General features: G+C 47.0%; 4 non-coding genes across 4 annotated transcripts; 2 read left to right on the top strand and 2 right to left on the bottom strand.

The window, feature by feature from the left end:
- Positions 1-5386: 5386 nt before the first annotated feature.
- TRNAR-UCG (transfer RNA arginine (anticodon UCG)) lies at positions 5387-5459 on the top strand. Its single transcript has one exon. It is a non-coding gene; the product is annotated as a tRNA-Arg (tRNA).
- A 2062-nt stretch (positions 5460-7521) lies between these two features.
- Positions 7522-7594, bottom strand: TRNAR-UCG (transfer RNA arginine (anticodon UCG)). Its single transcript has one exon. It is a non-coding gene; the product is annotated as a tRNA-Arg (tRNA).
- Positions 7595-10124: 2530 nt separating this feature from the next.
- On the bottom strand, positions 10125-10197 carry TRNAR-UCG (transfer RNA arginine (anticodon UCG)). The gene has a single exon. It is a non-coding gene; the product is annotated as a tRNA-Arg (tRNA).
- Positions 10198-13058: 2861 nt separating this feature from the next.
- Positions 13059-13131, top strand: TRNAR-UCG (transfer RNA arginine (anticodon UCG)). Its single transcript has one exon. It is a non-coding gene; the product is annotated as a tRNA-Arg (tRNA).
- The last annotated feature ends 3367 nt before the right edge of the window (positions 13132-16498 follow it).

The following is a 16498-nucleotide window of genomic DNA, read 5'->3' as shown; positions in this document are numbered from 1 at the left end:
AGAGCCTGAGTGCGGGAGGATAATGTCTTGCGGAACGCCTCATCACGGATTGTGAGAACACCGCTCAAGACCTTAGAAGCGGCGAAACAACTACGTCATATGGAACCATGTACATTCGAAATGAACCACTTAAACAGATATAAAAGAAGCTATGGAAGCCCCAGAAGAACAGGTCCAGCGGCAGCCCAAGAGGAGGATATGGAGACAGAAGTCCCAGTAGTGAAACCAAATTTGAAGAAGAAACAGAAGAAGCAACAGGAAAGCAGACTTCTGGACAAAAGGAAAAAGGAGATATCACTGAGAAAGAACTGAAGATATCGGCATCGAAACTAAATAGAATGCATGTAGATAGACCACCACAAACAAGTGCCTACTACAAAGAAAATAAGAAGGCGAAGAAAGAAGCCAAGATAGCGGCTGGAACTTGGGTGGAGAAGAACCAAGGAACAGGAATTGGCGAGACGCTATGCCAATGAATACGCCCAAAGGGCCAAGGTCGTAGGAAAGCACGCAATCAAGTTCGGCTACAAAACCACCCTCCAAGAAGCAGAAGGAAGAAAAAGTCATGTCCTTTTCGGAAAGGCTATCCTCAGTTAAGGTCGCAATAATACCTAAGACCTTTCCAGATGGAAAACGCAAGGAGGAAGACGTGACTGAATGGTCATCTGCTTTGATGGCACAAATAAATCCGCTATCAGACGGATGTCTGCCTGGGTTCCTTGAGTCACCAAGGCTGGGAAATAGAGCTATGGTACTGATCAATGCAAATCCAGAAACGAAATGTTGGCTGGAACAGACAGCATCAGATTGTAACCCTTGGAAAGGGGTGATCCTAGAGGTTGTGGACGCAAAAAAAGATGATGAAGACGACCAAAGTCAACACCCAGTTTCCACCTCTTTTCGACAAATTGAGAGTGGTGGATATTCTTGTCAGAGTCAATCAGGAAATCATAGGAAACTCACTGAGTATAACCAAGAGATACGGAAAGCAAAAAGAAAATCTTGGATATTGTTCTGTGTGAAAGTGGAATCACACACTGAAACAGCAAGGCACGGTTGGAACACAGACCGGAATTCGAAGAGCAGACTGGAACAGTCCCAACAGAATTATAAACATAACCATGTAAAATGGGCAATCGACACGTTTCATCCTATAAAGGCTCCTGGATGAGATGAGATACTTCCGATACTCCTACAGGAAGGACGGGAGGTACTCGTCAATGCCCTGACGGATCTTTACAGGACAGTCTAGCTTTAGGGTACGTGCCGAAATCAGGGTCTGGAGCTAAAGCAGTCTTCATATCTAAGCCTGGAAGGGCAAATTATCCCCAAGCCAAAGCATACAGAGCATTATGTTTAACCTCGTTCATGCTGAAAGCAATGGAGAAAATTCTGGATAAATATATCAGAAGAATGGTGCAACTCAACTCAACGTTACATGAAAATCAGTTTGCGTATAGACCTGGCAGATCCACTGAAGTACCACTCTGCCAGATGGTTTGTAAACTAGAGGAAACCTAGAACATAAAGAAATTGCACTGGGGGCATTTCTAGGTATAGAAGGAGCTATGATCAAAGCATAGGAAAAGAGCAAGGTGAGTAAAACCGTCGTCAAATGGATTAAATCCATGTTAGACGGAAGGAAGATATTAGCAACCCTGTTTAAGAAATGCTGACGGTTAGGGCTACCCGAGGTTGTGCTCAGGGAGGAGTTCTTTCGCCTCTACTGTGGAACCTCGTGGTGAACAAAATCATAGGTATGCTCAACGAAGAGTGTTTTTATACACAAGGATACTTAGATGACCTTGTGATTGTGGTATGATGTAAGGTGATTTGTGTTATCCAGGACCTCATGCAATGATCAGTTAACCTTGTGGAGAACTGATTTCGGGAAGAATAACTATCAGTCAACCCGAACACGTTAACTCTAGTCCCTTTTACAAGAAGGAGAAAATTAGAGGGAAAGAGATCACTGAAGCTATTTGGACAAGTTGTATATATGGAAGAAACGGCATTGCACCTAGGTGTAGTGTTAGATAAAAATCTAACCTGGTATCCGCACATAGAAAGGAACATAACCCAGGCCAAGAACTTGCTGTATGCATGCAAAAGGGCCGTCGGGAAGACATGCGACCTAAGACCATCAATGGTAATGTGGATATAAGCAATGATCATTAGACCGTTGATGGCCTATGCTGCAATCTTCTGGTGGAAAAAATTAAGTCAAGGAAAAGTCAGACGTAGATTTGATAACCTACAGAGAATGGCTTGCATAGCCATAACTGGGGCTATGAGAACTACGCCGCAGCCGTGAATACAGTACTTTACTAGACCTCCCATCACGATCTAATGTCAGGAAAGGACAGGCTAGTATGAGTTCATATAGATTGGCACAACCAGAGTGCTGGAATTCACAAGGAGTAGTAGGTCTGTTGAGAGTACACTTCCATCTGAAAAAACACCTTCATAGAATAGGAGTAATCATCATCATCCTCATCATCTGTTTACCCTCCAGGTTCGCCTTTTCCCTCGGACTCAGCGAGGGATCCCACCTCTACCTCCTCAAGGGCAGTGTCCTGGAGCTTCAGACTCTAGGTCGGGGGATACAACTGGGGAGAATGACCAGTACCTCGCCCAGGCGGCCTCACCTGCTATATTGAACAGGGGCCTTGTGGAGGGATGGGAAGATTGGAAGGGATAGGCAAGGAAGAGGGAAGGAAGCGGCCGTGGCCTTAAGTTAGGTACTATTCCGGGGTTCGCCTGAAGGAGAAGTGGGAAACCACGGAAAACCACTTCGAGGATGGCTGAGGTGGGAATCGAACCCACCTCTACTCAGTTGACCTCCCGAGGCTGAGTGGACCCCGTTCCAGCCCTCGTACCACTTCTCAAATTTTCGTGGCAGAGCTGGGAATCGAATCCGGACCTCCGGGGGTGGCAGCTAATCACGCTAACCACTACACCACAGAGGCGGACAGAATTGGAGTAGTAAGAGACAATATGTGCAGGAAACGCAGTGAAGCAGAGGAATCAGCTGAACACATACTTTTCGAATGTGAGGCGCTGGGTAGAATCACACTCTCCACTCTAGGACTACCAGGTGAAGAGAGAAAGAAAAATCGAAGAATACCAAGTAAGAACAACCTGCAGCTTTGTGAATTGAGCAGGTACATCTAGGAGGGAATGAATAGAAAATTTGGTAGCGAAACGTCTTAGAGGTCGACGCTAGTTAGGAAGTAATATTTAGAGACTCCGTGAAGAAAAGATGAAGGAAAAGAAGATCTGCTTGCCGTCCAGGGTTGCTTCATCCTTCGGACTCAGTGAGGGTTCCCACATCTACCGCCTCAAGGCAGTGTCCTGGAGCTTCAGACTGTGGGTCGGGGGATATAACTGGGGAGAATGACCAGTTACTCACCCAGGCGGCCTCACCTGCTATGTTGAACAGGGGCCTCGTGGGGGACGGAAAGATTGGAAAGGATAGACAAGGAAGAGGGAAGGAAGCGGCCGTGGCCTTAAGTTAGGTACCATCCCGGCATTTACCTGGAGGAGAAGTGGGAAACGGCGGAAAGCCACTTCCAGGATGGATGCGGTGGGAATCGAACACACCTCTACTCAGTTGTCATCCCGAGGCTTAATAGACCCCGTTCCCCCCTCGTACAAATTTTCAAATTTCGTGGCAGAGCTGGGAATCGAACTCGGGCCTCCGAGGAAGGCAGGTAATCTCACTAACCACTACACCACAGAGGCGGACTTTATTACTTCAAAACATTATTTATTTATTTATTTATTTATTTATTTATTTATTTATTTATTTGTCATAACTCTGTACAGAGTTCTCCTCCATTTTCACAGACACTATACATATGTGTATGTAAATGCCTGAATGAGTTTTTTTTTTAAATGAATGATTCCATGACTGAATAAAATTGTCATGCATGCATGAATAAATGAATGAACGCTTCTCTCCCAGTCACGGGTAGCCACCAACTGAGGAGGGAGCATTCGCAAACCATTATTTGTTTGGTGACAGCAGCGCTATGCAAGACGGATAATGAATTGAAGAACATCCCAAGTCCTAGACCTGGATTACTTTTGAAATAAATATAACATTAATCTGTTGGTGTACTCCGCGAAAAACACGATTTGGTAAAAACATGGACTTGGGATGTTTTTGAAGTCACCGTTTGAATTACAGTGCCACATACCAGAAAAAGGCCGGTTCGCGGGGGCAAAGAAACTACTCGGTCTGTTAAGCGAGCAGGCGAACAGATAAGAAGCGATGGGGAGTGGGACACAAAATTTATAGGCAGCAAGAAGCACCGGCGTCCGTCTCTGTGGTGTAGTGGTTAGTATGATTTACTGCCACCCCCGGAGGCTCGGGTTCGATTCTCATCTCTCCCACGAAATTTGAAAAGTGGTACGAGAGCCTCGAGAGGTCAACTGACTAGAGGTGGGTTCGATACTCACCTCACCCATCCCGGAAGTGGTGTTCACTGGTTTCCCACTTCTCCTCCAGGCAAATGCCGGGATGGTACCTAATTTAAGGCCACGGCCGCTTCCTTCCCTCTTCTTTGTCTATCCCTTCCACTCTTACCACCCCACCCCCCTCAAGGCCCCTATTTCGCATAACAGGTGAGGCCGCCTGGGCGAGGTACTGGCCATCCTCCCCAGTTGTATCCCGGCCCGGAGTTTGAAGCTCCAGGACACTGCTCTTGAGGAGGTACAGGTGGGATCCGTCGCCGAGTTCGGGTGAAAAACCAAACCTGGAGGGTAAACTGATTACGAAGAAAGAAAGAAAGAATGGGTATATTAGGGTGGTGGTGCGAGGGGAAGGCTAGACTGCAAAATTGAAGAAAAAGGGTACAAAATGGTAAGTTTTTTTGTGCTCTCTGGGCGAATCTTGACATAGATTTTCCAAAATTTAATTGAATACTTCGCAAAGAAAACTATCACCAAGGAATATTATTTTTTTTACAATTTGTTTTACGTCACATCGACACAGATAGGTCTTATAGCGACGATGCGAGAGGAAATGGCTAGAAGTGGGAAGGAAATGCCGTAGCCTTAATTAATGTACATTCCCAGCATTTTCATGGTGTGGAAATGAAAATCCACTGAAAACGATCTTCAGGGCTGTCGACAGTGTGGTTAAAAACCACTGTCTCCCGGATGCAAGCTCGTAGCTGCGCGCCTTTGCCCGCATAGCCAACTCGCCCCGTAAAAAAAAAAAACAAGTAAGTATGAAATTGCGATGAGTTGTGTGAGGTTTCGTCACAGTTCAGCAATGGACCCCTCATACAGCAGGTCAGTGAAGGTGAATATCCGCTGATATTCCTGCCAGGGTAGGTATTGCATAATAACTGGTCAGACAGGAGCTTACCTGTTCGTTGACCGTGTGGCCTAATGGATAAGGCGTCGGACTTCGGATCCGAAGATTGCAGGTTCGACTCCTGTCACGGTCGTATAAATTTATTTACACTTAAGATCTGCTGAATTCGCTCTTACATTATGCCGTATATTAATCATCAGGTTTGGATCTAGATGATGGTGAAGACATAATAAATAGACGAAGGGTTTCGTCCTATATTCATATCAGAATAATTCATCGTAAGTGATTTTTTCTTTAATAACCTGTTTGCAGTCCATGTTACCTCCGCATGGGTGGTACGGTGGTTCAGGTGGAGAATGAGGTGAAAGCTCACTGCGGTGTGCTGGAACCAACACATCAATTTGTTCCACGTAGACTGGACAAGCCGCGGGTTGGAAACGGAGTGAACCCAACCCAGGGCGAACCCATGGCTGGGAACTCAGTCATGGTAATGCCAAGTGGGAACCACGTGAGTAGGTCTACTGAAGGTGGAACAAACCTGGTCGGGTTCTCGCCAGGGGCGGACTGCTGGATGGACGGCTGAGGGGCGCAGCGACTGCTACGGAGAGTCTGAGATGTGGGGGGACAATTTCTGGCGGAATGCCTCATCACGGATGGTGAAAACGCCGCTCAGGACCATACAAGGGGCAAAGCCCCTACGTCATGTTGAACAATGGATATTACAAATGAACCAGTTAAACAAATACCAAGGGAAGGTATGGAATCTCCAGAAGAATAGGTCCAGCGGCAGGCCCAAGAGGAGAATATGGAGACAGAAGCTCCAGTAGGCCAGGCTGAATCCAAATTTGAAGAAGAAACAGTAGAAACAACAGGAAAGCAAACGTCTGGACAAAAGGAAACTGGAGATTTCACTGAGAAAGAACTGAAGATATCTGCATCGAAACTAAATAGGATGCATATAGATAGACCACTTTAAACAGGTGCCTACTACAAGAAAAATAAGAAGGCGAGGAAAGAAGCCAAGATAGCGGCTGGGAATTGGGTGGAGAAGAAGCCAAGTTACAGGGACCTGCGTGACGCTATGCCCAAAGGGCCAAAGTCGGAAGAAAAACGCAATCAAGTTCGGCTACAAAACCACCCTCCAAGAAACAGAAGGAAGAAAATGTCATGTCCTTTTCGGAAAGACTATCCTCAGTTATAGTCGCAATAATACCTAATAACTAATACCTAATTTTTTCCAGATGGAAACTCAAGGAGGAAGACGTGACTGAATTGTCATCTGCTTTGATAGTACAAATGAAGCCGCTGTCAGGCAGATGACTGCCGGGCTTCCTTGAGTCACCAAAGGTGGAAAGTGGAGCTATGGTACTGATCTGTGCAAATCCAGAAAAGATAAGTAGGCCGGAACAGACAGCATCAAATTGTAATCCATGGAAGGGGAGGCCCTAGAAGTGGTGGACGCAAAAACGATGCTGAAATATAAAGCGGAGGATATTCTTGTCAGAATCAATCAGCACGATACCAAACTTCTAACGCAAGAGTGGAGAGTGCTGAATGCCACTTCAATCTACAAGACAGGAAGGACGGTCATGTTAGCCCTTGATGAATGATACTTTGAAGAGCTCAATAAGAGAAGCCTTAAGGCTAAGCTCGGACTTGGGCAGATCAAGTTTCAGGCCATCAGGAGAAAAACGAAACCCATTGTTAATAAGGATGGAGCGTAAGGTCCTTCAGGCCAATCTTCAGCATAAGAAGCAGCTGTGGCCAATTTCGCCAGGAAGTTCAAGTCCGGCGCTATTGACGTGGCACTTATTCAAGAGCGCTGAGCAGTCAAGGGCAGAGTAGCAGGACTGTCGGTTTCAGGAGGTAGGCTGATTTATGATACGACATCGGACACTATGTTGCAGGAACACTGCTTACGGGATTTAAACTTGGCCAAGCTTAAACTTGGAAATTGCGAGGGACCGAGAAAAATAAGCATAGGTTCTGCATCTTCCATATGACTCAACTAATCTGCCCCCATCAGAAGAAGTTGAGAACCTAATTTGCAATGCGAAGAGGTAAGGCGAACACCTAGTCCTTGGAGCAGATGCAAATTCACACCACACGGCATGGGGTAGCACGAAATCGACACGTTTCATTATATAAAGAAAACTGAACAAAGTAAGCAAATTCTGAGCGCAAATAAAGTTGTCCGACCGTGACAGGATTCGAACCTGCAATCTTCGGATCCGAAGTCCGACGCCTTATCCATTAGGCCACACGGTCTACAAACAGAGCCTCTCCTGTATGACCAATTCTGTTTTTGTAAAAGTCCTACCTCAGCAGTGCTGTGAGTTTGAGAAGGAATAACAGCGGATATTAAGCAACAGTCAGCCGCTTATCAGAACCTAACCTTCACACTAGCTTCTCTCTGTATGAGGGATCCGGTCATGAAGTGTGAAAAAAAACCCACATACGCCGCGACAATTACAAACTTATTTTCACGGCATGTGGCAGCGGTGTGGCCAGTCGTGATGAAATCTTTCGGAGGTAATAGGAAACTTCCCCCTATCACAGCCAACCATTAGCAAGGCACGTTGAAGACTATGCCACCCCTTGTGGGGTGACGGAAGCTCATACAAAAGATCGTATGTAACTGCTGCCCATTCCTTTCTCAGCACGCTGCATATTGTGCAATAGACAGTGGAATTTCTCTGTCATTTGTCACTTCATCCGCATCTGTTGTGTAGTGGTTAGTGTGATTAGCTGCCACCCTGCGGAGGCCCGGGTTCGATTCCCGGTACTGCCACGAAATTTGGAATGTGGTACGAGGGCTGGAACAGGGTTCACTCAGCCTTGGGAGGTAAATAAGTAGAGTTGAGTTCGATTCCCATCTCAGCCATCCTGGAAGTGGTTTTACGTGGATTTCCACTTTTCATCCAGCAAATGCCGATATGGTACCTAACTTAGGGCCACGGCCGCTTCCTTCGCCCTTCCTTGTCTATCCCTTACAATCTTCCCATCCCTCAGGGGGCCCCTGGTCAGCATGGCGGTGAGGCCGCCTGGGCGATGTACTGGTTATGTTCCCCAGTGGTATCCCCCGACCCAATGTCTTACGCTCCAGGACACTGCCCTTGAGACGGTAGAGGTGGGGTCACTCACTGAGTCCGAGTGAAAAACCAACCCTGGAGGGTAAAGAGATTAAGAACAAGAAGATTTGTCACGTCGCGGGGCGACATACGCAACCATCAGAATAAAATTTTTGATGGCAAGGAAAAGAATGTGGGTTGGCGTCTATTATTGCTTTATTCTTACATTCTGAGTGGGAAATTTTAAATCGGTGTCCCTGCAAAATTAACAGAGTAATAACAGAAGAAGTTCTACATATGCCTTCTGATTATATGATACCAAAGTACAACTCTGAAAAACCGTTTGAGACGCAGATAATAAAATGAAAGAAGACTGGGATATCAACGAATTGAACACTGAGAAAGGAGATATAGTGAGGTGGCTGATGGCTGAAAGACTGTGGATGGCACAAGTGGAGGGATCAACGGAGGAAGACCTGAAAGATCAATCCAGATGTGCCTGGGCAAACGCACTACCGTCTTTCAAGATGAAGTGATAACTATCACAACATGTCTTGGAGAAAATCCGAAAATGAACTATAGGAATAAAAACATCATTTTTACGGACAGCCAAGCGGCCATTAAGGCACTGGAGGCAGTCTGGATAATATCGAGAATTGTCGTGAATTGGTATTGCTTTCTCCTGAAGCTCTCAGTGTACAACATGGTCAAAATAATATGGGTACCAGGGCATGCAGGTATAGAAGAAAATGAAGTGGCAGATAAACTGGCCAGGAAAGGGGTAGAAACACATTTGTAGGCCCAGAACCTGTATGCGGGATTTCCTATGGACAAGCCCGACGCTACATAGGAAAATGGGTACAAAAGATACAAATGGAGAACTAGAAAAATACTCCAGGATGCAGGGTTGCAAAGGAACTGATAAAAGGACCAAACAAGAAGCATACTAAAAAACTGTTGAAACTCAACAGAGAAAATATAAGATGGGTAGTAGGATTGTTGACAGGACACTGCCATCTGAAAACAACACCTACATAGAATTGCAGTAGTAAGAGACAATATGTGTATTAAATGCAATGAAGCAGACGAATCAGCTGAACACATAGTTTTCAAATGTGAGGCGCTGGATAGAATCAGACTCTCCACTCTAGGACTGACAGGTGAAGAGAGAGAAGAATATCCAAGAATACCAAGTAAGAACAACCTGCAGGTTTGTGAAGGGAGCAGATATATCTAGGAGAGAATGAAGGGAAAACTTAGTAGCAAAGGATCTTAGAGGTCGACGCTAATTTGGAAGTAATATTTGGAGGCCCAATGAAGAAAATAAGTAGGAGAAGAAGATCTGTTTGTCGTCCAGGGTTGGTTTCTCCTTCGGACTCAGTGAGGGATCCGACATCTACCTCCTCAAGGGCAGTGTCCTCGAGCATGAGACTTTGGTTTCGGGTATACAGCTGGGGTGGAGGACCAGGACCTCGCCCAGGCGGCCTCACCTGCTATGCAGAACAGAGGGCATGCGGGGGGATTGGAATATTGGAAGGGATAGACGAGGACGAGGGAAGGAAGCAGCCGTTTTTCATTTTCACACCAGGCAAATGTCACGGTCGCTTCCTTCCCACTCCTACTATCCCTTTCCTGCCCATCCTTGCAATAAGATATATCTCTGTCGGTGCGACGTAGAGCCAATTATAAAGAAAACTGAGGACATTTTGAGCGCAAATAAAGTTATCCGACCGTGACAGGATTCGAACCTGCAATCTTCGGATCCGAAGTCCGACGCCTTTTCCATTAGGCCACACGGTCTACGAACGCTACGCGTCCCTATGGCCAATTATATTATTGTACAAGTCCTACCGTTACAGTGCTGTGAATTTGAGAATGCCTACCAAGTAGTGGCGGATCGTAAGCAACAGTTAGCTGCTTCACAGCCCTGCTGACACACTACCGTCTTTCTGTATGGGGGATCAGTTCCTGAAGTGTGACGAAACCCCACATATGCCGTGACAATTACAAACTTATTTTCACGGAATGTGGCAGCGCTGTTGCCAGACGTGATGAAATCTTTCGGAGGCAAATGGGAACTTCCCTTCATCACAGCCAAACATTAGCAACACGTGTTGAAGGCGATGACGGAAGCTCATACAAAAGATCGTATGTCACCGCTGCCCATTCCTTTCTCAGCACGGTGTGCATTGTGCAACAGACAGTCGAATTTCTCTGTCATTTTTTACTTCGTCTACATCTGTGGTTTAGTGGTTAGTGTGATTAGCTGCAACCCCGCGAGGCCTGGGTTCGATTCCCGGCTTTGCCACGAAATTTGAAAATAGGTACGAGTGCTGGAATGGGGTCCATTCAGCCTTGGGAGGTAAAATGTGTAGAGTTGGGTACGATTCCCACCTCAGCCATCCTGGAAATCGTTTTTCTGTGATTTCGCACTTCTCATCCGGGCAAATTCCGAGATGTTACCTAACTTAAGGCCACGGCCCCTTCCTTCCCTCTTCCTTGTCTATGCCTTCCAATCTTCCCATCCCCCACCAGCCCCTGTTCATCATAGTGGTGAGGCCGCCTGGGCGATGTACTGGTCATCCTCCCAAGTTGTATCCCCTACCCAATGTCTCACGCTCCAGGACACAGGACACTGCCTTTGAGGCAGTAGAGGTGGGATCCCTTTCTGAGTCCGAGGGACAAACCAACCCCGGAGTGTAAGCAGATTAAGAAGAAGAAGAAAGTTACTATTTTTGTGTCCACCTTTTGGGGTGACATATGGTTATTTTGTTTAGAATGGAACAGAGAAAGCGCGCGTCACCCCTACATGGGTGACGGCAATTTACCTTTCTTGTAGTGGAACACTGTGCTCTGTGTTGATCGCATCTCTGATTTTAGTGAGATCTCTCTTGCAACTGGACGTCTCCGACCTTCGACGCAACACTTCTTCATTTTTGATCGGCTTCATTCATCTTTATTGTCAGCTCCCCGCCGACCCAATATAGCATATAGGCCGACTCCGCACTGGAAGTTAGCCTCCCCATCATGACCACCACCACCGCAACCACGACCTCCGCTTTTACCTTTCTTCCCATTCCTATCACAACTGTTACGTGTTCCCACCCTTTACCTATTGCTACTTCGACGCTTTCTCAGCCAACAAACCCTGATCCACCCAGTTTTCTTTACATCCCTCCCCGCTACTTCAACCACTTGTCAACCAACGCTGAAGAAAGCTCTACGACGCATTCAGCATCGCAGCCACCACCTCAAGCAGATGCCGCACAACAATCGCCACGGCTCCAACCAGCCCGCAACATCATGTATAGTTGTATCCTCCGCGGCGTGGATCCCCTTATTTCTGACCGCGACGTCATCCACGAGCTCAACCGCGAAGGTATTCCTGTCCGGCGAGCATTCCGCATCTGGAATACCTCGGGACCAACATACTTACTCTGTCTTCATCTGCAAACTGAAGAGAAAGTCCAACGCCTCATCACCAACGGCGCACGTGTCTATGGTCGACAACTCACCGTGGAACCTTCCCGCTCCCCTCGCAGACCTTCACGCACCTAACGTCATCGACCCCGAACTGCCACCCCATATCGACCTCCGCCACCAGTCAATCAACCCCTTCCTCCAACGTCCTCCTTCATCCCATCATCTCTAACAGCTGACATACTCCGACTTCTCACCACCTCCCTATGCAACATCTCAGCCACGCTTCACCTCCTCCATTCACACATCAGAACTCTAGTTTGAACCTTCCCTACTCCCTATCTCACATCTTCTCAACCAAGAAGCCCTAATCACTTCTCCACCTAATATCAAATCGCATTACCCACCTTCCTCAATTCTCACACCTCCCAGTTCTCTTCGCTTCTCCCGGCCCGAGCGAGAGCGGCACTCTCTAGGCCCCCTCCCCCCGCCCTTCGGGCGGGGAATGAAAACATGAAAACGAACGAACGCTCTGTGTTGTGAGCTGTTGGTTTGCGCACCTTTTAACGAGTTCCTTGTAATTTACTCTTTCGTGACAAGAATATAATTCATGTTATATGTGTTTCTGTGTCGAGTAAGCCATGATTTCCGATAGAGAGATAGAAGAAGAGCTCGAAAAGGGTTCGACTGCTGAATCAATTAATGTTGACATTTCATATTTGCAATGTGATGCCACCTTTCCCGAGTCGGAATTGGACAGCAGTTTGTGTAGTGAGGGCACTAGCAAAGATTCCGGTGCTGCTTCGTGCGATGATTCAACCATACCATCAGTTAGAGAAAATACTGGGAACATTCTCGGGTATGCAGAAACATTTTTAATTCACACGTAGCCTCCGGTTAAAAAATTGTGCTGACTGATTCTGAAAAGAACATCCTCCACTTTCATTCTGTGTTGCTATTGTTTGGTTGTGATGAAGGGAAGTTTCCTATTCATCACGTCTGGCCACAGCGCTGCCACATTCCGTGAAAGTAAGTTCGAAATTGTCATGGATTATGTGTGGTTTTTTCACACTTCATGAACGGATCCCTCATACAGAGAGAAGCTAGTGTGAAAGTTAGGTTCTGATAAGAGGCTGACTGTTACTTACGATCCACTGTTATTCCTTCTCAAACTCACAGCACTGCAAAGGCAGGACTTGTACAATTATATAATTGGTCATACGGGAGGTGCAACGTTAGTGGACCGTGTGGCCTAATGGATAAGGCGTCGGACTTCGGATCCGAAGATTGCAGGTTCGAATCCTGTCACGGTCGGCCAACTTTATTTGCGCTGAAAATGTGCTCAGTTTTCTTTATAATTGGCTCTACGTCGCACCGACACAGATATGTCTCATTGCAAGGATGGGACAGGAAACGGATAGTAGGAGTGAGAAGGAGGTGACCGTGGCACTAGTTAAATTACAGCCCTAACATATCATCATCATCATCATCTGTTTACCCTCCAGGTTCGGCTTTTCCCTCGGACTCAGCGAGGGATCCCAACTCTACCGCCTCAAGGGCAGTGTCCTGGAGCTTCAGACTCTTGGTCGGGGGATACAACTGGGGAGAATGACCAGTACCTCGCCCAGGCAGCCTCACCTGCTATGCTGAACAGGGGCCTTGTGGAGGGATGGGAAGATTGGAAGGGATAGGCAAGGAAGAGGGAAGGAAGCGGCTGTGGCCTTAAGTTAGGTACCATCCCGGCATTCGCCTGGAGGAGAAGTCGGAAACCACGGAAAACCACTTCCAGGATGGCTGAGGTGGGAATCGAACCCACCTCTACTCAGTTGACCTCCCGAGGCTGAGTGGACCCCGTTCCAGCCCTCGTACCACTTTTCAAATTTTCGTGGCAGAGTCGGGAATCAAACCCGGACCTCCGGGGGTGGCAGCTAATCACACTAACCACTACACCACAGAGGCGGACGCCCTAACATGTGCCTGGTGTTAAAACGGGAAACCATGGAATACCACCAAACAACAAGAGGGCTGTCGACAGTGGGGTTCGAACCAACTATCTACCGAATATTGGATACTGGCGGCATTTAACATATAACGTCGACGTGGACTTTTGCGTTTTTCGTGGTAAACGGCGGACCTGCGATATAAATATTTCAGTTTATTGTAGGCTATGGATAAGCGTAATTTCATTCGTAGATGATAATCAAAGACATAATTTATGTTCAAAGTTACTAATTTTGTCCGCCCCTGTGGTGTAGTGGTTAGTGTGAATAGCTGCCAACCGCGGAGGCCCGTCTTCGATTCCCGGTTCTGCCACGACATTTGGAAAGTGGTACGAGGGCTGGAACGGGGTCCACACAGCCTTGGGAGGTAAAACGAGTAGGGTTGTGTTCGATTTCCACCTCAGCCATCCTGGAAGTGGTTTTCCGTGGTTTCCCACTTCTCCTCCAGGCAAATGCCGAGATGGTACCTAACTTAAGGCCACGGCCGCTTCCTTGTATATCCTATCCAATCTCCACATCCCCCACGAGGCTTCTGTTCAGCATAGCTGCTGAGGCCGCTGGTCGAGGTACTGGTCATCCTCCCCAGTTGTATTCCCCTACCCAATGTGTCACCCCCCAGGACACTGCCCTTGAGGCGGTAGAGGTAGGATCCTTCTATGAGTCCAAGGGAAAAACCAACTCTGGAGGGTAAACAGATTAAGAACAAGAAGATTTGTCACCCGACTGAGTGACATACGCAACCATCAGAATTCAATTATTGGTGGCAAGGAAAATAATGAAATGGCGTATCGCTTTTAGTGCCGGGAGTGTCCGAGGACAAGTTCGGCTCGCCAGGTGCAGGTCTTTTGATTTGACCCCCGTAGGCAACCCGCGCGTCGTGATGAGGATGAAATGATGATAGTAGTATAATTGGATGGTTCTGCCGCCACCTCCTCCTCGCGCGGCGCGGGAAATTTGAATTCTGGCGGGAAATTTGAATTTTGGCGGGAAATTTGAATTTTGGCGCGAGTTTTGAATTTGTAAACAAAGCCACGTGCTTTTTGACAGCTGTCATCGACAACAACGCATCGCAAACCTCACTGCTGCCATCTTGACGGGCCTAAACCTCAGTAGTGCCAACTTAACCTAACTAGCATGAGGTAAACAAAGCCACGTGTTTTTTGACAGCCACGTGCTTTTTGACAGACAACAACGCATCGCTAACCTCAGTACTGCCATCTTGACGGGCCTAAACCTCAGTAGTGCCAACTTAACCTAACTAGCGCGAGATAAACAAAAACACGTGCTTTTTGACAGCCACGTGCTTTTTGACAGATTTGTAAACAAAGCCACGTGCTTTTTGACAGACAACAACGCATCGCTAACCTCAGTACTGCCATCTTGACGGGCCTAAACCTCAGTAGTGCCAACTTAACCTAACTAGTGCGAGGTAAACAAAGCCACGTGTTTTTTTGACAGCCACGTGCTTTTTTTGACAGCTGTCATCCGTCATCTTTAAACCACATAGCACTGTGCTGCCCTCTTGCGTCACCTGTCATCCGCAGTGCTGCCATCTTGACGGGTCTAAACCTTAGTGCTACCAACTTAACCTAACTAGCGCGAGGTAAACAAAGCCACGTGCAGCTGTCATCCGCCATCTTTAATCTATAGAGCACAGTGCTGTCCTCTTTAGCTACTTACCTTTGAAATGTGGTGGCGGATAATTTGAAAAATGCTTTTTGACAGCAGCCATCTTTGTGCACCATGCTGCCCTCTTTAGCTAGATACCTGTGGTGGCAGGCAATTCCACATGACAGCAGCCATCTTTAATCATGAGAGCACCGTGCTGCCATCTTTAGCTAGATACCTTTGAAATGTGGTGGCGGCAAATTGAAAAATTTCACGTGCTCTTGTTTGGAAACAAACTCACGTGCTTTTTTGACAGCTACCATCCGCCATCTTTAATCAACAGAGCATAGTGCTGCCCTCTTTAGTTTGAAATGTGGTGGCGGCAAATTCCACGTGCGCTTGTTTGGAAACAAAGCCATGTGCTTTTTTGACAGCTGTCATCCGCCATCTTTAATCCAGAGAGCACCGTGCTGCCCTCTTTATCGTAGTAGATGTAAATTCGTCACCTGTCATCCGCAGTGCTGCCATCTTTAGCTAGATACCTTTGAAATGTGGTGGTGGATAATTTAAAAAGAGAAATTCTACAGCAGCCCTCTCTCGACGCTAATTGCATAAGATGGCGGCTATACATGACTCCTTAAGGGTGCTTACGCAAGATGGCTGCTATACACAGGTTCTTATGAGACGCCCTTGGGATGCTTGCGCAAGATGGCAGTTATACATGGCTCCTTATGGGATGCCCTAGGGATGCTTGCTCAAGATAGCGACTGCTCTTATGGGACGGCTTAAGTGTCCTTGCACAAGATGGCTTGAGACGCCCTGAGGATGCTTGCGCAAGATGGCGGACACAAGATGGCGGCTATACACAACTCCTTATGAGACGCTTTAAGGGTGCTTGCGCAAGATGGTTGCTACTCTTATGAAGAAAGCTAGCTTAGAGGCTAACGTGTCGTGCTAGTTCGATTCATTAAATTTAGGGCTTAAATGCAAAATGTTAAATATATCGAAAACGGTGCACCGTAGAGCAAAACGGACAAAATTTTTCTGAATAATACGTAGGTTCGCAGTATGAG

This window comes from Anabrus simplex, chromosome X, assembly GCF_040414725.1.
Source record: "Anabrus simplex isolate iqAnaSimp1 chromosome X, ASM4041472v1, whole genome shotgun sequence".
Classification (NCBI taxonomy): Eukaryota; Metazoa; Arthropoda; class Insecta; order Orthoptera; family Tettigoniidae; genus Anabrus; species Anabrus simplex.
This window is presented reverse-complemented; position numbering and strand designations above follow the sequence as displayed.